General features: G+C 38.1%; 2 long non-coding RNA genes across 4 annotated transcripts in view; one reads left to right on the top strand and one right to left on the bottom strand.

Moving 5' to 3' along the window:
• The window catches only part of LOC123382782, a 129605-nt gene that overhangs the window by 67306 nt on the left and 36924 nt on the right, over positions 1-25375 (bottom strand). For 2 of the 3 annotated variants that reach the window (XR_006591702.1, XR_006591704.1), the window contains exon 3: positions 14789-14884. The exons of the other annotated variant lie outside the window; for it this stretch is intronic. This is a non-coding gene — a long non-coding RNA (uncharacterized LOC123382782). The remainder of the gene's footprint in view (positions 1-14788; positions 14885-25375) is intronic. 3 annotated transcript variants of the gene reach the window in all.
• LOC109495634 overlaps positions 19446-25375 on the top strand; it is a 37517-nt gene continuing 31587 nt past the window's right edge. The window contains exon 1 of the long non-coding RNA XR_002151176.3: positions 19446-19589. This is a non-coding gene — a long non-coding RNA (uncharacterized LOC109495634). The remainder of the gene's footprint in view (positions 19590-25375) is intronic.

Genomic DNA, 25375 nt, shown 5'->3' with positions numbered 1-25375 from the left:
TTTTAACAACTGTTTAGTGTTCTACGGTGTGACTACACCTAATAATACATGTAATTATCATGAGTTGCCTCTAAGGAGGCCAAGTATCTCTGGAACTCATGTGTACATGGGCGCGCACGTGCACACACACACACGCGCACACACACACACACACACACTCATTCACTCACAGATGAAACCTGCCACCCCAGAAACCTGTGACTGCTGCTGGAGAACTCTACTGTCATTTCTTTGTTATGAAAATGCCTTATTTCTGGATGTATTCTATTCAAATGCTGGTACCCTACTTAGGTGCTCTGAATCAATAACTCATTAAATGACACCCTCAGAACTTGATGCCTGGGTAAACTGAGAAAAAAGAAGCAGAAAATGGAAGTGGAATGTGCAAAAGAGAAAGCTTTGCCATTACAGTTTGTTTTCTGAGTGGTTGCCGTCACTGGTGTTATACTATCTCTTTTGTGTCATCAGCCGTAAAACACATCACATGGCACCTTCTACAACCATCTTAGTGCGTCACTCAGCAGTTGCTGCCACTCACTTACATGCTGTCTTGAGGAAAGTTTCCTTGGGTGTCACAGGGACCTCGCAACCCTGGTGAATATGTACTGCCTTTTGTAAATGAATGGATGCTACTTATATACCTAAAACACAGCCTGAGTATCCATCGTTCAGAAAGAAGCTCTAAAAGGTACTAGGGAATAAAGGCATTGCCTTGATCTCTGGAGCACTACTGTCTGTGCAAATGTCTATGCTTGGCCCGAGCTCTTTAAAAGAAGTCCAGAGAACAAACTGAGGGTTGATGGGGGTGGGTGATGGGTATTGAGGAGGGCACCTTTCAGGATGAGCACTGGGTGTTGTATGGAAACCAATTTGACAATAAACTTCATTAAAAAAAATAAAAAATAATAATAATAATAAAATAAAAGAAGTCCAGGTCTATTATTCTACACCCCTTGTCTCAGTAAGATAGGTTAATAGGAGAAATGTCTCTACTGCAGAAGATAAAAGGACAGACCAAAGCCAGGATGCTCACAATTTTCCAGACCTAAGAACCATGCAGGATGCTTTTAAAATTGGATTTCTAGATCCAATTTGGGAGTAGACCCCAAAAAGCTGCATTTAATAGGTTATTACTCAAGAGATAAAGATGTAGGTAATTTGTGGACCATACTTGGAGAATCACTACAGGGTATGTGCTCAAAAAAAAATAATTTTAATACCCTACATTACAAACCTGTGTTGCTCTCTGATTCTGCCAATGTGAAGTGACTATAATTATATTTAATCTTCCCCATGTAAACACTTGAAAAACTAGACAAAATATGTTAAACAACCTTTTTCTTTTTCATACAATGAACAGTGTAGTACAGACAGCACAAGAACAAAGAAACCAGTGAGGCGAGCCCTATGATCATCCCAGCTTTCTTCCTGGAAGCTATTCCTGGATCACAATACCAGAAGAAGTACCCCATACAAAAAATAATTGTCTCGGGGCACCTAGGCGCCTCAGTCGGTTAAGCTTCCAACTTTAGCTCAGGTCATGATCTCGCGGTTTGTGAGTTCAAGCCCTGCATCGGGCTCTGTGCTGACAGCTCAGAGCCTGGAGCCTGCTTCAGATTCTGTGTCTCCCTCCCTCTCTGCCCCTTATCTGCTCATATTCTGTCTCTCTCTCTCTCTCTCTCTCAAAAAAAATAAACATTAAAAAAATTTTAATAATAATAATTGTCTTAATGAGTTGAAAAGAAGAGACTGAAGTGACTGAATTTGCAGGGAGGAAGGCATCCTCAACAAAATGCTCCCTAAATCTGCACAGCATTCCCCTTGGGCCTGCTGCTAGAGCCCAAGTCATGGATGAGTAGAATAAAATTCAAGAAGGATGGGCAAAGCTCATCCCAGCTCAGGGCTGGGAGGAATTTGAGCAGAGGGGTTTTCAGTGAACCCTGAAACATTCAGTACAAACTCCAGAAGAGTTATGTCTTAGTAGGAAGACTAAACTCGCCCTAGAGGAAAAACCTATCCAAACAAAACATGAAAGTATCAAGCTGATCCACAATTAACTAAACTGCCTGAATAGTAAAGTCCAATATACTTTTAAGAAAGACAATGTATTATGCGGAGGGAAATAAGTCAGTCAGGGAAAGACAAATACCATATGATTTCACTCCTATGTAGAATTTAAGAAACAAAGCAAACAAGCAAAGGGGAAAAAAGAGAGAAAGAGGCAAACCAAGAAACAGACTCTTAATTATCAAGAACTGATGGTTACCAGAGTGTAGGTGGGTGGGGGGCTGGGTGAGTGCACTTGTGATGAGAACTGGTTGTTGTATCAAAGTGTTGAGTCACAGGGGCGCCTGGGTGGCGCAGTCCGTTAAGCGTCCAACTTCAGCCAGGTCACGATCTCGCGGTCCGTGAGTTCAAGCCCCGCGTCAGGCTCTGGGCTGATGGCTCGGAGCCTGGAGCCTGTTTCCGATTCTGTGTCTCCCTCTCTCTCTGCCCCTCCCCCGTTCATGCTCTGTCTCTCTCTGTCCCAAAAATAAATAAAAAACGTTGAAAAAAAAAATTTCAAAGTGTTGAGTCACTAAATTGTACACCTAAAACCAATGTTATACTACATGTCAACTGGAATTTAAATAAAAACTTATGAATAAAAAAAGACAACAAATTTCAGCTCTCAATAATGTAACATTCGCAGTATCCAATATGCAATTTGAAAAAATGACTAGATAAGCTAAGAAATAAGAAATAGAAAATGTATCATCCACACCCAGGAGAAAAATCAATCAAGACAGACAGATCCAGGAATGATGGCAATGATAGAAATCACAGACAAAAATATTAAATTAGCTATTATAAATATACTTAACTAGTAAAAGAAAACATGAACATAATACAGAGAGGTGTGAAAGATAAAAAATAAAGCAGATGAAAATTCCAGGGATGAAAAAATACAATAAACAAGTTGGATGGGGAAAACAGATTAGACACTATGAAAAAAAAATTGGAGAACCTGAAGATACAGCAATAGAAAATACCCAAAATAAAGCACAAAGGAAAAATGACTGAATAAAAAGAACAGAGACTCATATGACACACTATCAAGCAGTCACAGAGATAGGTATCTGAAGTCCTAGAAAAGGGAGGGGATAAAAATCACTTTCAAAATGGATTCTAAAATTTATATGAATATTCAAAAGACCTAGAATAGACAAAACAACTTTGAAAGAAAGAAAAAAGACTTAACCTACCTTATTCCAACACTTATTATAAAGCTATGTTAATCAGGACAGTATCATAGTAGTATAAGGGGACACATAAAGATCATTGAGTCCAGGAATTGACCAACACTTATGTTTTCAATTCATTTTCAACAAAGGTGCCAAAGTAATTCAATGAGGAATGAGGAGTAAAGAGGAGAATGCAAAACTGAACAAAATAGGGGAGGCTATCAAACTGCAACATACACCTGGCAGTCTCTGTCAACCCAGCACAGAAGTCTGAGCAAAGGTTTTCATTGGTGGAGTCTTATGTTGAGTGGAAATACCTATGTCACTTTGGTGAGTCATTGGCTAAGAGATCGTCTTAAGAGCATGGCCCTGACTCTCACTGCCTAACTCAATTATTGGCCAATAAATAGTTGGAGAATAAGATATTCTTGGAGGAAAAAAAATGAACTTCAATCCTTATCTCACACCATACACAAACATTAAAATAAATGACTCACAATTCTTAATATATAAACTGTAACTATAAAGTCTCTAGAAGAAAACATAAAAGAAAATCAAAACCTTGGAGAAAGGTTTCTTAGACCACAGAAACTACAAACCATAAAGGACAAGTAGAACTGACTTCATCAAAGTTAAACCTTTTACTCTCTGAGTGACACTGTTAAGACAATGAAAATATTGCATATGTGGCAAAAGACGTGATGCAGATTACATGAAAAACTATACCACTCAGTAATAAGAAAACAAATCAATTTTAAAATGGGCAAATGATTTGAACACTTCAGTAAAGAGACAAATGGCCAGTAAAGCACATAAATAGCTGATTAATACCATCAGCCACTAGAGACATTCACATTAAAACCACAGTAAGATACCACTATACTCCCATTAGAATGGCTAAAAATAGAAAGACTGAAATATGATGTACTGTCAAAGATGTAGAATGTAAACTAGTAGAACCACTTTGAAAAACAGACGGCAGTTTCCTTTAAACTCAAACAAGTACTTACTAAGATCCAAGAATCCTACTCCTATGTATTTAACCAAAAGAAATGAAAGCATATGTCCACCCAAATACTTCTATGCAAATGTTCATAGCAGCCTTTTAAATAATATCCAAAATTTTTTAACAAACTAAATCAACAAGTGGGTGGATATAAACTAATAGTGGCATATTGATATAGAATATTATTCAGCAATAAGTAGGAAAGAACAAATATTGCAAAAAATATGGATAACTCTCAAAATCATTGTGCTATGGAAAGACATGAGATAAAAGGAATATATATTTTCATTAATCCATTTACATGAAATTCTGGAAAAGTAAATCTAGTCTATAATTATACAAAGCATATCAATGGTTACCTCGGGTCAGGGTGCAAGAGAATGACTTCAAAGGGGCGTGAGGGAACTTTTTGGAGTGAGGAAAGTGCTGTATACCTTGACTGGTGTAGTGGTTATAGGAGGAGTTATACATTTGTCAAAATTTATCTACTAGTATACTTAAAATGGATCTATTTAATTGCATGTAAATAATACTTTGATAAAAAAAATTTTTTTGAGTGATGTGTTCTCTGTAATTTTCTCATCCATCCTGGGCTCATCTTGTCTTTGTTGTCTATAACTATGTAAGTCAGAGGCTGCTTTATAAACCTTTTTAAAAAGATATTTTTATAACTTCAAATGTTTGTCAATAATGACTTTTCTCCTCTGTGGGCCTACTCACCATTTCCATATACTTCTCTACGAACAAATTCACACACAGCATTTCTCTCTGTAACCAATCACCCAATGACCAAGTAGTTCTTTACCTTAGAATGTGGTCTTAGGATTGATCTCTCCCCACATCAGTCATGAGCATTAACATACTTGTCCTTGGCAATTAGGCAACATATCATGTTTACAAGAAGTGAACATTTCTTTGTTTGACAGAGAAGCTGAATGTGCCTTCCCCTAGGCTTTCTGAATATTTGGAAACTGCTCTTTGTATATTAGTCCCCATGTGACTTTAATTGAGATTGCCTTAAATTTATCATTTTATTCAGGAAGAATTGCCAGCTTTTCAGTTTTAACATATTTAGGCTTCCCATCTGGGAATCTGGTTTGTCTTTCTCCTCAAGCTTTCTTTTATGTGACTTGGAAATTTTTCATTAGCTTTCTTAAGTACTTTCAGAAGTATTTCTAAGTACTGTATATTTCTTACTGCTATTGTACTTGAGGATTTTTTCTATTATACTTTTGAATTGAATGTTGCTAATATGGAAGAAACTATTGTTTTATGACAATATATTTCTTGTAATTATTGATGTTTTTGTTAGGATTAGTTTTCATATTATCTGCAAATAATATATAATAATAATAAAATAATAAAATTTCCATTTACCCCTCCAGCATTTTTGCCTCTTATTTAATCTGCTTATAACATTAGCTAGAATTTCCAAAACAGTATTAAAGTGGTGATGTCATTGCCTTGCCTCTGACTATAATGGTAATCAATACCTAGAGTGTTTACCATTAAATAAATGTTAGCCATTGATTTGGAGTTATTTTCCTTACCAAAACAACTTAATGCCTTACAAAGCCATTTTATCATAATTGATGTTTTAGAAATACTGTCAGCACTGAAGCAGATAACAGTTTCACCCGCGTGCCGAAACAGCTCTAGTACCTTCCCAGGATACTGAGAAGAAAATCCCAAATTATTTACCAGGGTCTATCCAACCTGAAGCATTCTAGTCCCTGATAAGCCCTCCGAATTTACCAATCCCTCTGACTCTGACTCATTACCTCTATCTTATTGACTTACTTCTGTTCATAGAACATGCCAAATTTGTTCTTACCTCAAGGCCTTTACACCTACTACTCTCTCTGCCTAAAGCAAATTACCTCCAGATTATTTCATCCCTGAATCTCCCTCTTCATTTAGATCTTGCCTCTAACACCCTCTCCTTGGAAACAACCAAATACAGCAACAAACCCTGGTCTCTTTAACACATTATCTAGTTTTATTTAAGTCACCTGACACAATCTGATATTATCTTATTTATCCACATTTTTTCTGCCCCAACAACTTCCCAACTCATCCCAACTAAAATATAAGCTCCGTGGTCTGGTCCAGGGTTTGGCAAATATTTTTTAGAAAAGGCCAGATAGATTTTGTAGTAGTGTGGGCCATGTGGTCTCTGTTGCAACAAGTTAACCCTGCCCTTGTAGAATGAAAGAAACCAACAAACAATACATAAATGAACAGTCATGGTAGTGTTCCAATAAAACTTTATTCAAAAAAACAGACGGTAGAACAGATTTATCCCATGCACCACACACAGTTTGCCAACTCCTGTCCTGTCAGTCTTGTTCTCTGCTTCATTCCCAAAGCCTAGAAAAGTACCTGGCTTACAGCAGGTAATCAACAGCAGGTAACCATGAGAAGCATGAATGCTTCCCATAAATTTCTAATTTTATACAGTTACTTCATCTTGCAAAATCTGGTATGTTTACCATTTTTATTTTTAATTAATTTTTTTTATTTTGGAGAGAAAAAGCACGAGTGGGAGAGAGGCAAAGAGGGAGAGACAGAGAGAGAGAGACAGAATCTCAAGCAAGCTCTATACTCAGCACAGAGCCTGACACAAGGCTCAATTCCACAACCCTAAGTCAAAATCAAGACTCAGAAGCTCAACCAACTGAGCCACCCAGGTTCCCCTAATTAATTTTATTTTTTAAAGTATAATTTTAACATTTTTTTACTTGAAAATTCTATTATTGTGAAAAAAATGTATTTTACATTTAATTTCAATAAAAATTTTTATTTAGTTAGTTTTTAATTTAAATTCAAGTCAGTTAACATATGGTATAGTCTTGACTTCAGGAGTAGAACCTGTGACTCATCTCTTACATATGACACCCAGTGCTCATCCCAAAAAGTGCCCTCCTTAATGCCCATTACCCATTTAACCCATCCCTCCACCCATCTCCCTTCCAGCCACCCTCAGTTTGTTCTCTGTATTTAAGAGTATCTTATGGTTTGGGGCTCCTGGGTGACTCAGTCGGTTAAGGGTCCAACTTCATGTCAGGTCATGATCTCGCAGTTAGTGAGTTCGAGCTCCGCGTTGGGCTCTTGCTGACTGCTCAGAGCCTGGAAACTGCTTCAGATTCCGTGTCTCCCTCTCTCTCTGCCCCTCCCCTGCTGGCACTCTCTCTCCTTCTCTCTCTCAAAAATAAGTAATAAACATTAAAAAAAAATTTAAGAGTCTCTTATGGTTTGCCTCCCTGTTTTATTTTTCCTTCTCTTCCCCTATGTTCATCTGTTGAGTTTCTCCAACTCCACACAAGTTAAATCATATGATACCATCTTTCTCTGACTGCCTCACTTCGCTTAGCATAATACCCTCTAGTTCAATCTACATTGTTGCAAAAGGCAAAATTTCATCTAGTTCCATCTACATTGTTGCAAAAGGCAAAATTTCATTCTTTTTCATCACTGACTAGTATTCCATTGTGTGTGTGTGTGTGTGTGTGTGTGTGTGTGTATATCACATCTTCTTTAATAAAAGTTTTTAAAAAACAATGCCACTGTGCTAAGAAAATTTGATAAAAGCAAAAGCATTTAAGCAGTGTTTAGTTGTTTACAGATTTAGCTGCTTATAGCTTATTTTGTACAGAATTGTGCAAAATCACTGATGGAATATTTTTGAATGAAGACAACAATAACTGTTATTAATATTAATTATAATAATTACAGCTCTAAATAGTTTATTGTGCTCATTGTGTTACACCCCGTACTACCCAATTACAAGTCTATCATTTTACTATAATTTGTTAAAAGCTCTTAAGAAATAAAAAATCAAATTTGATGAATATATCCCAGTGTGGATTTTATCTGTTAGGCTATCTTCTTTCAAGTATACCTGTTACAAATGTAGTTGAAATTACCTCTACTCTAATAATTCTTGGAGGATAGAAAAAATAAAATATAAATCAATATAAATTTAGCTATCCTATTGTTACCATTTCATAAAAATTAAATACTAAAATAAGTTAAGTGGCCATTCTACTTAAGACAAACACTGAGTGTACAGTTTGTGGATCATCCAGGTCCATTATCCCCTCCCTCCCTTCCTTTCTTCTTTCTACCTTCCTTCCCTCTTCCTTCTCTCTTTCTTTCTCTCTCTCTCCCCTTGCCCCAACCCTTCCCTTTTATTTCACTGCTGGAATTGATCAGAAGATGTAAAACATGTGAAGAGAATACGAGATACTTGTCAATATGCAGGTAGTCCTGATAAGACAGTAGGTAGGCAGAGGCCTCAATAAGGCCTTAAATGAAATTGTATTTGTATGTATTCCCACTATCTAATGTGCATTTCCATTATCTCATCTGACTCTCCATTATGAGTTGATATGTGAGGCCACAAGGCAAGAAAAGTATGTAATACCATATATATCAAAATAAATTTTTAAAACTAAGCATATTTTTTTTTACATTTTAATCTTAAAATTTATCAAGAGAAAAAAATACTGTTAGAAAGTAAAACTAACCTGAGTAACCTTCATAATGTGACAAAGGAACAACGGGCATGAGTCATATTAGCTACATTTGTTACTAATAAAAATTTTTTTTAATTTTTTTTTTAGCATTTATTCATCTTTGAGAGTGAAAGAGACAGAGCACAAGAGGGGGAGGGGCAGAGAGAGAGGGAGACACAGAATCCGAAGCAGGCTCCAGGCTCTGAGCCGCCAGCACAGAGCCCGACACGGGGCTCAAATTCACGAACTGCGAGATCGTGACCTGAGCCGAAGTCGGAAGCTTAACAGACTGAGCCACCCAGGCGCCCCACTAATGAAATACTTTTATTTTTATTTTTTTTTTTACTAATGAAATATTTTTAATTATATATTTAAAGTAACTAACTTAAGAGTATATAATATAGCCTCTTTTATAATGTATGTATATTTTGCAAAATTTTCTCCCTAAAATAATTTTTATATACTTGTATATGAACAGCAATCCTACTCCTAAATATTTACATAGGAAAAATAAAAACTTGCTTCCATTCAAAAACCTGTGTATGAATGTTTATAGTGGCTTTATTCATAATCACCAAAAACTAAAAACAACGAAAATGTCTTTCAATGGGTGAATGAATGGCAAATAAACAACTGAGTTACATGCACATAATATTGCTTAGCAATTAAAATAAACAAATTGCTAATATACTTAACAACATAGATGAATCATTAATGTGTTTTGCTAAGTAAAAAAAAAGCCAGATTCAAAAGGCTAAGTATTGCATGGTTCCACTTACATGACAAAAATATTTGGACATAGATTCAATGTCATCCTAACCAAAATCCTAGCATGTTTTTCCGTGGATATCAACAAATTGATTCTAAAGTTTCTATGGGGAGGCAAAAGACTCAGAATAGCCAACACAATACTGAAAAAGAAAAACAAAGTTGAAGAGCAGACACTATCCAAGTTCGAGATTTATTATAATGCTACAGTAGTCAAGACAATATGGTACTGGTGACAAAGAGACAACTAAATCAATGGAACACAATAGACAGCTCAGAAAGAGTCAACTGACCTTTGACAAAGGAGCAAAAGCAATATAATGAAGCAAAGACAGTCTTTTCAACGTATGATTCTGGAACATGTGGACAGCCACAGCACACACACATGCATGCAAAATCGATCAACCAATCTAAGCACAGACCTTACTCAAAGTGAATTACAGACCTAAATGCAAACATAAAACTGTAAAACTCCTACATGATAACATATGAGAAAGCCTAGATGACCTTGGATGGTGATGACTTTTAGATAAGACACCAAAGACTCAATCTGTGAAAGAAATAATTGGTAAACAAGACTTCATTAAAATTCAAAACCTCCGTTCTGCAAAAGACAATGACAAGAGAATGAGAAGACAAGCCACAACCAGGAGAAAATATCTGCAAAAGACACATCTGATAGAAGACTATTACCAAAAATATATGAAGAACTCTTAAAACTCAACAATCAGAAAACAAACAACGAGATTGAAAAATGGGCTACAGATCTTAATGGACACTTCACCAAAGAAGATACACAGATGGCAAATAAGCATATGAAAAGATGCTTCACATCATATGTCACCAATCAAATGCAAATTGAAACAGCAACAAAATACCACTATTAGAATGGCCAAAATCCAAAACACTGACAACACCATATGCTGGCAAAGACGCGGAGCAACAGTTACTCTCATTCACTGCTGGTGGGAATGCAAAATGGAACAGCCACTTTGCAAGACAGTTGGGCAGTTTCTCACAAAACGAAACCATTTGATCCAGCAATCGCACCCTTTGGTATTTACACAAAGGACCTGAAAACTTATGTCTGTGCAAAAACCTGCACATGGATATTTATAGCAGCTTTATTCATACTCACCCCAACTTGGAAGCAGCCAAGATGTCTTTCAGCAGATGAATACATCAATAAATGGCACATTCAGACAACAGAATATTATTCAGCACTAAAGAGAAATGAGCTTTCAAGCCATGAAAAGACGTGGAAGAACCTTAAATGCATAGTACTAAGTTAAAGAAACTAATCTGGAAAGGCTACAAAGTCTCTAATTCCCATTATATGACATTCTAGAAAAGGCCAAACTATGGAGACAGTCAACAGATCAGGTGTTGAGTGGGGAAGGGAGAGGGGTGAATAGGCAGAGCATAGAGGGTTATTTAGGGCAGTGAAAATATTCTGTACAATATCATAATGATGGATACAAATCACTATACATTTGTCTAAAACCACAGATACACCACACCAGCAGTGAACCATAATGTAAACTATGGACTTGGGTGGCTATGGCGGGTCACTGTAGGTTTGTCATGTAGTGCTCTGGTGAGGGATGTTGACAATGGAAGGCCATGCCTGTGTAGCAGCAGAAGGTAGATGGTAAATCTGTACCTTCCTTCAATTTTGCTGTGAAGCTAAAACTGCTCTAAGAAATTAATGTCTTAATTTAATACATACATATATACATATGTATATATATACATATACATATACATATACATATACATATACATATACATATACATATATACATATACATGGACAGAAAACAAATCAGTGGTTGCCATGGGTTAGGAATGGGGAGATGATGATTACAAAGAAGCAGAAGGGAATTTGGGGGTGTGATGGGATTGTTTGATACCTTGATTATGGTGGTAAATGTCTGTATGCTTTTGTCAGACTCAGAACCATCACTAAAAGAGCAAATTATACTGCATGTAAATTATACATAAAGCTAAGTAAAAAAGTCATCAGAAATTATTAATTAAATAATAGGAAAAAAGGAAATAAAAGTAAGGCTTAGTTTTCCTTCACATATTAGTTGTCTATAACTTTGAGAGTTATGTTTTGATTATAAAACATATTCATTTGCTTAATTTCTGGTTTTCATGAATATATTTCTGTAATTTCTAGACTGTTTAGAAAGCAATATCAAATATCTCTTCTCTACAAATATTAAACAAGCATAAAACCCAGAATAAGTCTATTTATCTGAGTAGTAAGTAGTGAAATGAGAAATTATTTCCACTGTCAATTATAATACATAGGTGTTATTGGTTTGAGTCTTCAACCAAAGATGAATGGCGATTCTTCCCTTTGTGGACTGACATACCTCTACACTCAGCTATGTATGAGTTCCTCAGTGCTTCTGGACCCACAAACAACTGACAGCAATTCTCCACTATTAAAAATTCCCCGAGGCGCCTGGGTGGCTCAGTCAGTTGAGCATATGACTCTCAATTTTGGCTCAGGTCATGATCCCAGGCTTGTGGAACCAAGCCCAGCACTGAGCTCTGCGCCGAGCGTGCAGTCTGCTGAAGATTCTCTTTCTCTCTCTCTCTGTCTCTCTCTCTCTCCTTCTGCCCCTCTCCCCTGCTCACACTCTCTCTCTGTCTACGATAAAATTAAAAAAAAAAAAAAAATTCCCCAAAGACAGAGTTTAGTGGAAAGGAAAGCAAACTATTTCCAGCAGCGCAAGTTACTGGCACTTTTCCAATGCCGTGTGTTTTTTTGCACCAATAATTCTAACTACAACTGTATATTTTGGCCAAAAAAAAAAGTATTATTATTGTCACAGCCACTGATATAATCAACTTTTACACTTTCATCATCCAATCTCAGTTGCTAAAAAAGATTGATTTCAATGGTTAAATTTGCTAATATTATAGGATTCATCTTTTAAGTCATAGAGACAACGTAAGACCAATTTAAGACTGACAATTTCACACTATCAAATAACTCTGGTGCCTAAATATTGTGGAGCCGTGGTGCCCCCATGATATTTCTTTCCAGTCTTCTTTTTACTACTACTGTATTAGCCCTGTTCCTGTTTCACTGAGAAAAACTGAAGTGCCCTGACATTCTATTTGGAATGTTTGAATTAAACATATATCAAATGCATTATAAATTTCTTCAAACAGCACTAAAGAATTTCTGAATAATGTGTCCTCACCAAAATACATAAAGCTGTGATTTCGAGATAATGTTCTTAATTCTGTAGATATGTTTGCCTTTATTAGCACATTTAGATTATAATGTATGACAAACCGTCTGTTGTTTGGGGAGGGGGGTTGTTTTTAAGGAACACCAAAGCCAACTACGTCTTTAAGTCTTTAACACATGACACCAAAGCCAGCTTCATAAATGAACTGAACTAATTATCACTCGGATATGGAGCCATACTTACAGGTTGATGGTGCATGTACAGCAGAAAAATGCCACCTGGCTCAAAGGAAGCACCCAGAGGACAAATGGGTATTATTAATCTACCAGGCAAGAACTAGGGCTCCAGCCAATGATAATTAATAGCAGCACAGGCATGGCTTAGACTAAAAATATGCACAATGCTGTGACACACCAGTGCCTAAATGGATGTCTAAAAATATAAAACATGGACCCCAAGTCACGTTCAACAAGAGACTTACTTATAAGTAGTTAACTTGAGATTCTTTTTGCTCTCAGTTTTGTGGCCATATTGTTCATGGCTTTGCAAGGTGATTTGCAGCGGCTCCTAGAAACCCAGAGATTCGCCGTCCTAAACTGCTCTCACAGGGGCGCATGGGTGGCTCAGTCGGTTAAGCGTCCGACTTCAGCCAGGTCACGATCTCGCGGTCCATGAGTTCGAGCCCCGCGTCGGGCTCTGGGCTGATGGCTCAGAGCCTGGAGCCTGTTTCCGATTCTGTGTCTCCCTCTCTCTCTGCCCCTCCCCCGTTCATGCTCTGTCTCTCTCTGTCCCAAAAATAAATAAACGTTGAAAAAAAAAAAATTAAAAAAAAAAAAAAAAAGTAAACTGCTCTCACGAAATGATGAGATGTTGAAAACAACTTGCAAAGAAACTCATATATTTATAAACTTAGCCCTGTTATGCTCCCAGTCTCATGCTGTGTGAGATAATAACTGAGGCCAATTTTTGCTCCCTGTTTCTAGTTGCTCAATGAGAGTTTCTTTATGATGACAATGAATAAATGAGAACAAATAGGAAACTTTCACATCTTACAAACATTTCACATACCCCAGATGTTATAGTCAACAAAAAAAATTCTAGATTCAGGATGCATGTTATAATGCCAAAATTTTTGTTAAGTTACTTTTTAACTTTTTTCTAGTTACAAAAATAACTAGAAATAACCATCAGATTGGCTGAAAGGGCAGTCAAGATTTTAAAAAATATGTTAGTAACATATCAGTTTATAACTATCAGTATTTAAGAATATTCTGATGGAGGGGCACCTGCGTGGCTCAGTCGGTTAAGCTTCTGACTTCGGCTCAGGTCATGATCTCATGGCTCATGAGTTTGAGCCCCGTGTCAGGTTCCATGCTGACAGCTCAGAGCCTGGAGCCTACTTCAAATTCTGTCTTCCTCTCTTTCTGCCCCTCCCCATTTGTGCTCTTTCTCTCTCTCTTTTAAAATTAAATAAACATTAAAATTTTTTACAAAGAACAACATACTGATGGAGACTTATTTTTCCTTCAGCTACTCCATAAACATAGCCGATGATGTACATCTTCTACTAACAAAAAGAAAGCCAGCAAAGATCATGGTGGGGCTACCTTGGAGGACAATAAAGCATTCACTTGGTGATCTGTTTAAGAGCTGGCATAATTTACATTCTGGCAAAGTTAAAATCAAACAGCTTTTCCAAACTCCATCTAAGGTCAGGTTTTCAGAGTTAGAATCCTCTTGTATTCTAGGACTTCCTACTATGTTACTAAAATATATATATATATTTTTTTAATTTTGGCTGCCTTTTCAGTTAATCCAATGGTTATTTCTAGTTATTCTTGCCATTTTTGTTTTTTGACATTATAACATGCATCCTGAATCACCTATAGAATTTTTTTACTGAGTGACTATTTTTAAGAATAGTGTAGTAAAAGGTCTAGCAAGGTCTAGCAGTTTATTCAAAACATAACACAGAAGGCGCGAAGAAGGACTAGAAACCTGTCCACTAGGGAAAGATTGAAATGGAGCCATGCCCACACCATGGTGGGTGAGGCTTACTTCCATATGGTCTTGGCAACCTCCTATCACAATTTGGGCAAAGAGTGACCTCCTAGGAGTCCATCTGGCTTCTGACGGGGGACAGCAATGAAGAACCTAAAATGTAGGCCAACAGAGAAACTTATCCTTGTGAACTTGGTTTAGGACAAGGCTCCAACTTCGGTCTTAGATGTAGGAGCATTGAAAATAAAATAGAAATATTGCCTAGGTCTGGGGATTTGGGCAGTTGGAAAGGAGACTGGCAGTTACGTGCAGGGTGGGGAATGACAAAGGATGGCAATGATGAGCTCTGGGTCAGTCTCTCCGTGACAATTACCTCACTGGTAAGATTCAGTAAACAGCATTTATTCTGTATCAAAACTCATTTCTGATTTTTTTGGTAGGTAATAAAGGGCATGATGGTATAATGAAAGGAGCACAGACTTTGTAGGCAGAAAACTTGGGTTCAAATTCTGAGTCTTCTACTTCCTCACTATGACAAAAAATGCTGGCAATTCACCAAAATCCTCTTACCTGGACACCCAGCTAGGCTGCATTTCCCAGCTTCTCTTATAGTCATACTACATACAACTGAGTTCTAGCTAACAGAACGACAACGGAAGCAATGTAAGGGGTGCCTGGGTGGCTCATTCGGTTGTGCATCTGGCTCTCGATTTCAGCTCAGGTCATGATCTCACAGCCATTGGGTCAAGCCCCATATCAGGCTCCAGGCTGGGCATGGAGCCTGCTTGAGATTCTCTCTCTCCCTTTCCCTTTGCCCTTCTCCTACGCATGCACACTCACTCTCTCTCTTTTTCAAAAAAAAAAAAAAAAGGCAATGCTGATGTGATTTTTGACCAAACAAAGATGCTTAAGAGTTGTCTCAGAGGACAACTAGGCATTTGTCACCCCCATTGTATTATAGGGCATGCACTGTGCCCCTAGTCAAAAAAATAAAAAAGGAACAACCCTCACAGCTCTCCTGAATTCTAGGTTCTCAGCCAAAAACAAACTGAGCACATGCTGCTAATCTCTCCTCCCACCATTAACTACCTAGAAAGAGAGATTTTCTTTTTAATGTACAAATCCACAACAGGAGACAATAGGAGGGGGGTTTGCCCATTTTTAACTCACTGAAGGCACTCCTTGTCTGACATACGGAACAGAATTAAAGAAAACCAGAATTTCAAGCCCTCATAGAAGATGATGACTACGAAGAAAGAGTCAGGTTCAAGGGCTTTCTGGTGAGTACTTCAGTAGAAATAGCCAAGCAGTTCAACTTGCCATCATCATGTCTACTCGTGGGCAAAAGAGAGCCGAACAGGTGTCTTCCCCAAGGAGGAACCAAGAATATGCACGGAAGGCTCGGAGAGGCACGAAAGTCTCCTAAGCGTCTGGCATATCCACCACGTTCAAAAGATCACAGAGCCCAATGCTTAAAGTTTCTCCCTGAGGCCACAGCAATCAAAAGCCAATGATACAGCTATAAAACACCAACCTGGGGGCACCTGGGTGGCTCAGTCGGTTAAGCCTCCGGCTTTACTAAGGTCATGATCTCACAGTTCGGGAGTTCAAGCTGCTTTGGATTCTGTGTCTGCCTCTCTCTCTGCTCTTCCCCCACTCACGCTTTCTCTCTCTCCCAAAAACATTAAAAAATGTAAAAAAAAAAAAAAATTTAAAACACCAACCTGAACAGATTATTATGAACCAAGTCAACAACAATTTCCAAGTTTTATTTTAGGAAAAGCTAAACATGAGCTTCATTAACTAATTAAAGGTATCCACAAAATGCCAAAAGTAAACAGGACATAATATTTGATAAAAATAATAAATAAGGCAACAATGGTTTCTTTGCTATCACTTCTTAATTAAAACAGTGCAATGAAGTGTTTTGCCAGAGCAATGAGACAATAAATGAAAAGTAGTTTTAAAACTCTCTAAAATAGAAATGAACTGAAAATATGGAAAACTTTTTTAAGGAAGCCATAAAATTATCCCAAATGACAGAAATAATAATCTGAATAAAGAAATTCATTATAGTTCTCTAAAAGTCAGTCTTAAATTTAATATAATCCAAATCCAAATTCCAGTAGGATTTTTTTAATTTTTTTTAAGTTTTTTTATTCATTTCAAGAGAGACAGAGAGACAGCAGGGGAGGGGCAGAGAGCAAGGGAGACAGAGAATCCCAAGCAGGCTCCCCACCATCAGCACAGAGGCCAATGTGGGGCCCGAACCCACAAAACATGAGATCATGATCTGAGTCAAGATCAAGAATCAGACACTTAACTCACTGAGCTCCTCCAGTGGGATCTTTGAAAGAATGTGACAGGCTGATTCAAAAATTAATCATAAGGATATCAAAAATATTTTTGAAAAAGAAGAACAAAGAGGATTATCAAAACATACTAACAACGTAAGGAAAATTAAACCTGACTATTAAAATAATGGGGCACCCAGCTGGCTCAGTCGGTTAAGTATCCGACTTCAGTTTACGTCATGATCTCACAGTTCATGGGGCTGAGCCCCACATCAGGCTCTGTGCTGACAGCTCAGAGCCTGGAGCCTGCTTCGGATCCTATGTCTCCCTCTCTCTCGGTCCCTTCCCCACTTGTGCTCTCTCTCTCTCTCTTTCAAAAATAAATAAACATAAAATTTTTTTTAAATACTTCTCATGTATCATATTTGTATTCCTGCCGGGGAAATTTGCAGTGATATTATCTTGTTTCTGGTCATATTGTGGAAATTTTTTTTTTTTTAGTACTGTCTAGAATAAGCTCTCCTCAGTTCCAGCAGACATATATCTTACTTGCCAATTTGTTCATCTCTTTATCAGATATTGGTCTCACTGAGATTTAGAGCAAACATTGTACAACCCCTCCACAGGACAGTATTTCAGCCTTCTAGACAGGCTACTGACATACAAGGTTACAGTGCTTCCACATGGCAAGAGGGAAATGGTCCTCAGCAAACTTTCGGCCAACTGAAATCGTTCTCAGTTATTCCATCTTCTTCAATAACAACAAAAAGAAAAGTATAATTTTTAAAGACTTTTTTAGAGCAATTTTACATTCACAGCAACATAAAGAGGAAGGTACAAAGGGGCGCCTGGGTGGCTCAGTCAGTTAAGCATCCAACTTTTGATTTCAGCTTAGGTCATGATCTCACAGTTCGTGAGTTCGAGCCCCGCATCTGGCTCTGCGCTGTGTGGAGCCTGCTTGGGATTCTCTCTCCCTCTCTCTGAGACCCTCCTTGCTTGTGCTCTCTCTCACTCTCAAACAAATATAAATAAATGTAAAAAAAAAGAGGAAGGTACAGAGAGTTCCCATAATATTCCCCCCACACACACACAGACACATAGCCTCCCTCGTTATCAGCATCCCCCACCAGTGTATTTGTTATAACCTGTGAACCTACACAGACACATCATTATCCTCCTAAGTCCACTCTTAACGTTATACATTCTGTGGGTTTGGGCAAATGTATAATGACACGTACCCATCACTACAGCATCATACATCCAGTATTCTGCCCTAAAAATCTCTGCTCTGCCCAACGATTCCTCCCTCCCCTCCAGGCCCTGGCAACCACTGCTCTTTCTGCTGCCTCCACAGTTTTGCCAAGTATATCAGGAGAAAAAAAATTTAATGAAGAATGCCTTGAAAATCATGATTGATTTTAGCCTCTGTTAAAGTCAGACTGATCAACCAAATTCACCAGTTGTATTTTTTTCCACTGACAGTATTTTTCCATATCGTTGTCTCATTTATTTTCCGTCATCAAAAAGCACTTAAAATACCAATGACCCCCTCCAGAACAAGTTCATGGATGAAAGCCCCTGACTGGCTACGAATGCATCAGGTTTATAACCTTTTTTTTTTTTTTAGCACCATTTTCAAGTCCAAGGGTTTCAAAAAAGACTACTTTTTACCAAACAGTTTGGGAAGTCTGTAGGTGAGGGAAGCTATTTTTGAGGGAAGACTGAAGATAAGGACGGTAGAAGTTTAAGATAAAACTTTTCCATCAAGGGTTTTGGTCTATTATCATGAAATTGAAACAGAAGATGAATCGTCCTCCTTTCCACTTATGCTATGAATGTCATCTTTTCAATTTATAGCGTCTTATGGTTCTTGAGAAAACCTCTCTGCTCATTGTCTCTCAGGCAGAAGTTGCCCCGAGCATGGAGAGAGCAGGGAGGTTATGAGGATACTAGAACAGAACAGCGGTCTGGAGAAACCAAGCCTTGAGGAAAGAATATTATTTTTTAAGAAATTTAAACGGTCCATATTATTTTCTATTCTCAAGATAATTAAATTTAATCATTTTGTTGAGCTCCCTAAATAGACAAGGTTTTTATTCACTCAGCCTCAGCATAAGCAGAAACGGAGAGCACACATAAGCCAGGAAGATATAATTTGGAGTCCAGAGCATCAGATTTTGAATTCCATCTCTTCCAGGTCCTAGCTGATAACCTTGTACAGGTTTCATACCATTCTTTGTGACTGCATTTCCACATCTGTTAAATGGGATTGCAAATACGTCCTTCATTGGCTGTCATGAGTCTTACGTGAGATAATGTCTTCTTTGCACTGTCAGGCACATTCTAATAAGAACTCAACAGATGACAACTGTTGCTATGCACTTTGTATTTTTTAAATCACAATGAAGATTCGGAAAATGTATCCCTGGGACTAATAAAATCCTCTCACTCAGTTTAGGCCAATTTCTTCTTGCTTCAATCTCTGCAGTCCTGGATGGAATACACACCATGACACCTACAAATTACCCCAATTAGGCAAGAAGTAATTTAACCCAGAAGGCCAGGTCAGTCCATTTATTGATAGAATTTACTGAAACAGTTATTTTGGATTAGATGATGAATCTGAAAAAGGTACCCTTTATATATCACATTTCTCCAATAATGAAACACCCAAACTGAATTTCTATCAAGACTATAGACTGAGAAGCTAACATTAAATTCTGTTACTTAAGCTACCCTCTGTTCACTGAGGCACTTATCCTCAAAGGAAGGCATGAATCAAAAGAGACAGTAGAGTAGCACACTCCAAGCTAAAGTATGGGTGTATGAATAATTAGCTCCTTTTATCATTCATTCATTTAATCAGTAAGTATTTTTTGAGCACCTACTACCTGTCAGGCATAGTTTTAGGAGCTAGAAACAGAGCAGAGACTGAAACAAAGCCCCTTCCCTTAAACACACTAGAAACGGGCCATAAACAAATAAGCAAATATATGTATAGGTCATATAGGTCATAGGTCTCTAATATGTACTATTGTCCAAAATAACCCAAGATGGGGTTGATTAGGAATGCCAGCTTCAGAGTGGGGGTGGGAAGCCAGAGGCCTTTCTGAAACGATTACTGAGCAGAGATCTACAGTGGGTCATGCAGGCACCTAGAGACAGACAGCTCCTGGCTGAAATCCTTGGATGAACCACAACATCACAGCTAGCAGCTCAGTGATAATGACCCAGCTTCAACTAAAAATTTCCAGAGAAAGTAAAACAACATTCCGAATGTATACAATTCACGATTTTAAAAACACACTTCCAACTTCACAATTCAATGACAAAACCAAATCACCAAGAATGGCATCTCAGAACGTATATAATTCTCAGTACACTGCTGTAAAACCAATCTGCACTGAAGAGGGCAAAAAATCAGCTGCAGAGCAAGGCCCAATGAGCTGTTTTATTGTGGACCGAAGAGAAGTGATTCCAAGCTGGAGAACAGGGAATGCTTTACCATGGCGTGTGAAGAGCTGACAAGCTACAATGGGGACAGGACACTTGGTGGCAGCCTTGAGGAACCATATCGTCCCACTGGAGAAAAATCTTCAGGGCCAACCAAAAGGCAAAAAGTCTTTTTTTTTTTAAGTTTACTTATTTCTTTTGAGAGAAAGAGAGATAGAGTGCACGTGCACAAGTGGAATAAGGGCAGAGAGAAAGGGAGAAAGAGAATCCCAAGCAGGCTCCACTCTGTCAGCACAGAGCCCGATGCAAGGCTCAAACTCACAAACCATGAGATCATGACCTCAGCTGAAATCAAGAGCTGGATGCTTAACCAACTGAGCCACCCAGGTGCCCCAGGGCAAAAATCTTGGTCACAGCAGCTTTAGACAGGAGCCACAACTGGTCATCAAAAATGGACCTAACACGGATTCAATGAGAAAAGCCACAGCTGCACAATAATATACAAATGCCCTTTCAAAATGCCCAAACACACAAATTTATTCCATCACATAGATCCTGGTCATGCACATGACAGGCATTCAATTCTTGATGACGTAAGACGCTGCATAATACGAAACATTATGTTTAAGTTAGAAAAATGTGGTCTTAATCGCCATGCAGTTTTGTGACGGTCAGGCTCATCTTGAATCAGAAACATCCTATCTTAATATTCTCCGCCATCATGTGGCTTGAGAAGACCTCCGTGTCAGGTCCACCTTGGGCTTAGATTTGTATTTTTATGGGCTGTATTTTCAAAGGAATGCACATGGTTGCCAACCTATCAGACACATGCTGATCAGGTAACAACACCTTAAGCAATCTGCCAGTGCAAAATTTAATGGTATGACTGTGAAACTCTCACATGTTCATATTACAGAAGTTTTAGTTTTCTGGCTCTGTATTTTCTTTCCAGGACTAATAAAACATGTTGCCTCTTTATCCTGAGTTTCTTCCTATTCGTTTCCACAGAATTGTGGGCTTCCTGGGAAGGTTCTCTGGGCTCATTTTAACCACAGGAGCAATGCCAATTGTGTTGTGTTGGCTGTAGAGTGCCAGTTGTAGAAAGTGGTGCCATATTTCTTAAGGTAGGAGTTACGAGGCAATCTATACAAGACCAGTCATACGTTAACTTACAAAAGTCACACCAACAAAGAGTCAGCCCTGGTGCTAGGTAAAGAACAGAGAGAGAGGAAAAAATTCCTAATCTTAGGTTGACTGTGTTGACTTAAACAGTTTAATAGATTCTAGCTTGTCGGTAACATCCTAGATGTAAGTTTAGAAAATCATATTTTAAAAAGCTAGGCCGTATTACAGGTTAGAATCTAATAAGGATACCAAATTGAAGATGAAGGGGAAAATCAACAGAATAAGGATCTTAGCTAACATACTGTAAGAATATAAGACAATCCCCAACTTCAGATTATATTCCTCTATCAAGCTTCACAGCCATATTAAACAATGAAGAAAGGTTATCACTGAGGTCATCTTCAATCAAAAGCAATTTACTACAGATCTAAGCATTGTGTTTGAAATGACTGAGTTCCTACAAGTTGTTCTAGCATCGAAGCCCTGAAATGGATGGTGAAATGATAGAAAGATGGGGCATAGGACATGTCATCAACTTTTATTTTTTATTTTTTTTTTAAACATTTTTTTTTTTCAACGTTTATTTATTTTTCGGACAGAGAGAGACAGGGCATGAACGGGGCAGGGGCAGAGAGAGAGGGAGACACAGAATCGGAAACAGGCTCCAGGCTCCGAGCCATCAGCCCAGAGCCTGACGCGGGGCTCGAACTCCCGGACCGCGAGATCGTGACCTGGCTGAAGTCGGACGCTTAACCGACTGTGCCACCCAGGCGCCCCGTCATCAACTTTTAAAAGAGACAAACAAATTAGTGTTCTTAAAATACTAAGATTTCTCTTCAAACTTAAAGAACCTGAACCTGTGGACCAAACAGGATGAGGCATGTCTGAGTGATCAATTATGGAACACCTCAGACTGTCAGAGTCAAGATATCATTGCACCTGAGGAATTAATTGACCATTAAGACATGTCTGGCCAACCAATTTCAAAATGGATTTTTTTTTTAATTCACTGAGGATCTTGGTATTGTAAAAGTCTTCAAGTAAAATCCAGTGTCTGTAAGTCCTACAGGATGGGATGATAATTAAATGTGGAACTTGAGAAAACATACTTCCAAACTAGCCTTTTTTCTGTCTGGCAAAAAAAGGAAAGTGAATTTTAAAACTACAAACACATACATACACCAACACCAGTCTTTATTTTTCTTTATTTACTCAACCCATGAGCTTGAATTATATTTTTTAATTTCAAAAATATGCTAGCCCATATTTAAAGAGACTTCACAACCCGGAAAGATTAGGATCATACCAGATTAGTGTTGGGGACTTAATCCAAGGCATCTCATTAATCCTCACAATAAACTGTAAGACATTACCATACCAGTCCTGTCAGATGGGTCATTCAGTGAAAACATGCTTGACTTGAACAGCATGAGTACTAGTAAGTGTGGCAACGTGTGTCCAACTAGCAGATGGCCTCTTGTATCCAGCAAGGAGCCCCTGCTAGATCGTAACACAGATCGTATTTTTACAGTTCACAACTTGGTGAGGATGGTGTGTTCCAGCTGTCAATTACTTTCTAGGTTTCCTCTGGACATGTGTAATTTAAGCTCTAATATTCAAAACATTAGATTTAGACCAGGGAAGATCCAGCAATGTGAACAATAGACTGTAAGTCCGATGAAGACAGGGACTCACTCCTGTCTCCCAAATATCTAGGACAGTACCTGGTACAATGGAGTACGTACATTACAAATATTTGTCCCATGGATGAATAAATGACAATATACATTTAAAAGTAATGTTTGAATGGAAAGTGTTACAGTGCACATGTTTGGGACAAGAGTTCGTACTTTTCATCAGATTCTTGAAAGGGTCTTTGAGTTATGATCTGCTACTGGAAGAAATGAGGGATTCCCACGTTAAGTGGCAAGTGAAACCTCTTAGGACTGTCACTTTAACATTTGATCTCAGAAAACTTCTATTTTTATAATGCCACTACGTTTACACTTCAAAGTACATCAGGCCTAAAAGCCCGACCTCTAACTATGAGACTGAAGGTTCTCTTCCTTATAAAGGAATTCTAAATTGTATTGAACCAGAAGGGAGTCAGATGCAATACCCAAAACCTCTCATAGAGGGTAACTCCAGCTCTGCTAATAGAGGAACCCCACCCCACCCACCACCCCCGCCTGTTTTCTGTCAAGGTCAGGCCACCGAAACAGCCTCAGCAGCAATCCACCTGGTGTGAATTTCCAGGAGGGCAAGCGGATTTAATGTGTGGCAACCACATTTTCTAGACTACTGTTTCCTGAGACCAGTTACATTATTATGTATGCTTTCTAAAAAACTAATTAATGCCTAGAGTCTATACTTTTCTGACTTATATTTATATCAAAAGTCATATATTTAACAAAACCTCCTTATTGTAAAAGGAGGATAGATTTGTGGTGACTGTAAATTCTAAATCCAAAATTTGGGATGCAAAACCTAAAAACAAATTTTGTTTTGTGAATTTACTATACTAGAAGTCATACTAAAGGGGCACATAGATGGCTCAGTCAATTAAGCATCTGGCTCTTGGTTTCAACTCAGGTCATGATCTCACAGTTTGTGAGTTCGAGCCCTGCCTCAGGCTCCGTGCTGACAGTGCAAAGCCTGCTTGGGATTCTCTCTCTTCTCTCTGCGCCTCTCCCACTCACGCACTCTCTCTCCCCTACTCTCAAAAATAAATGAATATTTTTTTAAAGTATTTAAAAAAAAAGAAATTCCTTTCTTAAAAAATGTCATATAAAATTCTAAAAATGAAACCATATTAAATTGTGTGTGCCATGGTTGACACGTAAAAAGGAGAAATTACAGATTTATATATATACATGTATCTGCAAATACACACAAACACACACACACCTTCAAATTATCTGCATGTGCCTAACTCTGATTCCAATCTTCTATGAAAGCTAAGGGAAGAGAAAATAGCAGGAAGTCAGGAAACTGATATTTCTCTGAAGTCTCATTTGAAAAAAGCCAGAACAATGATCAGGACAGGAGGGAGGTATGGGATGTGGGGGATGGTTCCGCTAGATGAGCAAGAATTTCTCTGAATCCTCCCGGTCCAAGTTCCATCCCTCCCTCGGGACTGGTGGGGTTTCCACTGTCTCCTGGGTGATTCCCTTCCCTCCTACTTCATCCTTCCCCCTTAGTTCTTAAGGAAATTCTCCTAGCCTAGCATAAAGGTCTGTATTCACAGTGCAAGCTCAGTACATGCTGTTCAACTAAACAAAGTGGACACCATTTTAATCCTATTATGCAGTCCTAGGCTCAGGTTGTTACAAAGCATGTATCATTCCCACAGTGTGAGAGGACTGTTATCCTTGAACTTGGAGCTGCATAAAAGAAAATCAGGTGAAACTATTATGTCTCTCTGAGTGCCTCATTATCTCAGCCAAGGAAATGAATGTTTTCTGATTATTCTCTACTGTTCTCCAGCATGAAGTCTGGGTTTCATATTTATTGACACTTTTATAGTTGACCTTCAAGCTGGTTGACAGATTTCAACAGTGATGTTTAACAATGAGAAATAAATCACTCTCCCTACCAACACTGTGCTGTTGATGGTTCCCACTCCTCACTTTCTTAGCTCCATTATTTATTCTCAGTCTCCCAATATAAATAAACTGAAAGTGGATTAATATAATGTCGGCCCACGAACTGTATTAGAAAAAGTGTAACTTACTCAACATGACTGAAAAAAAAAAATAGGGCAAAACACTAA

Source organism: Felis catus, chromosome F1 (genome assembly GCF_018350175.1).
Source record: "Felis catus isolate Fca126 chromosome F1, F.catus_Fca126_mat1.0, whole genome shotgun sequence".
Classification (NCBI taxonomy): domain Eukaryota; kingdom Metazoa; phylum Chordata; class Mammalia; order Carnivora; family Felidae; genus Felis; species Felis catus.
Note: the sequence above shows the minus strand (reverse complement) of the source record. Positions and strands in the feature narration are given on the sequence as shown.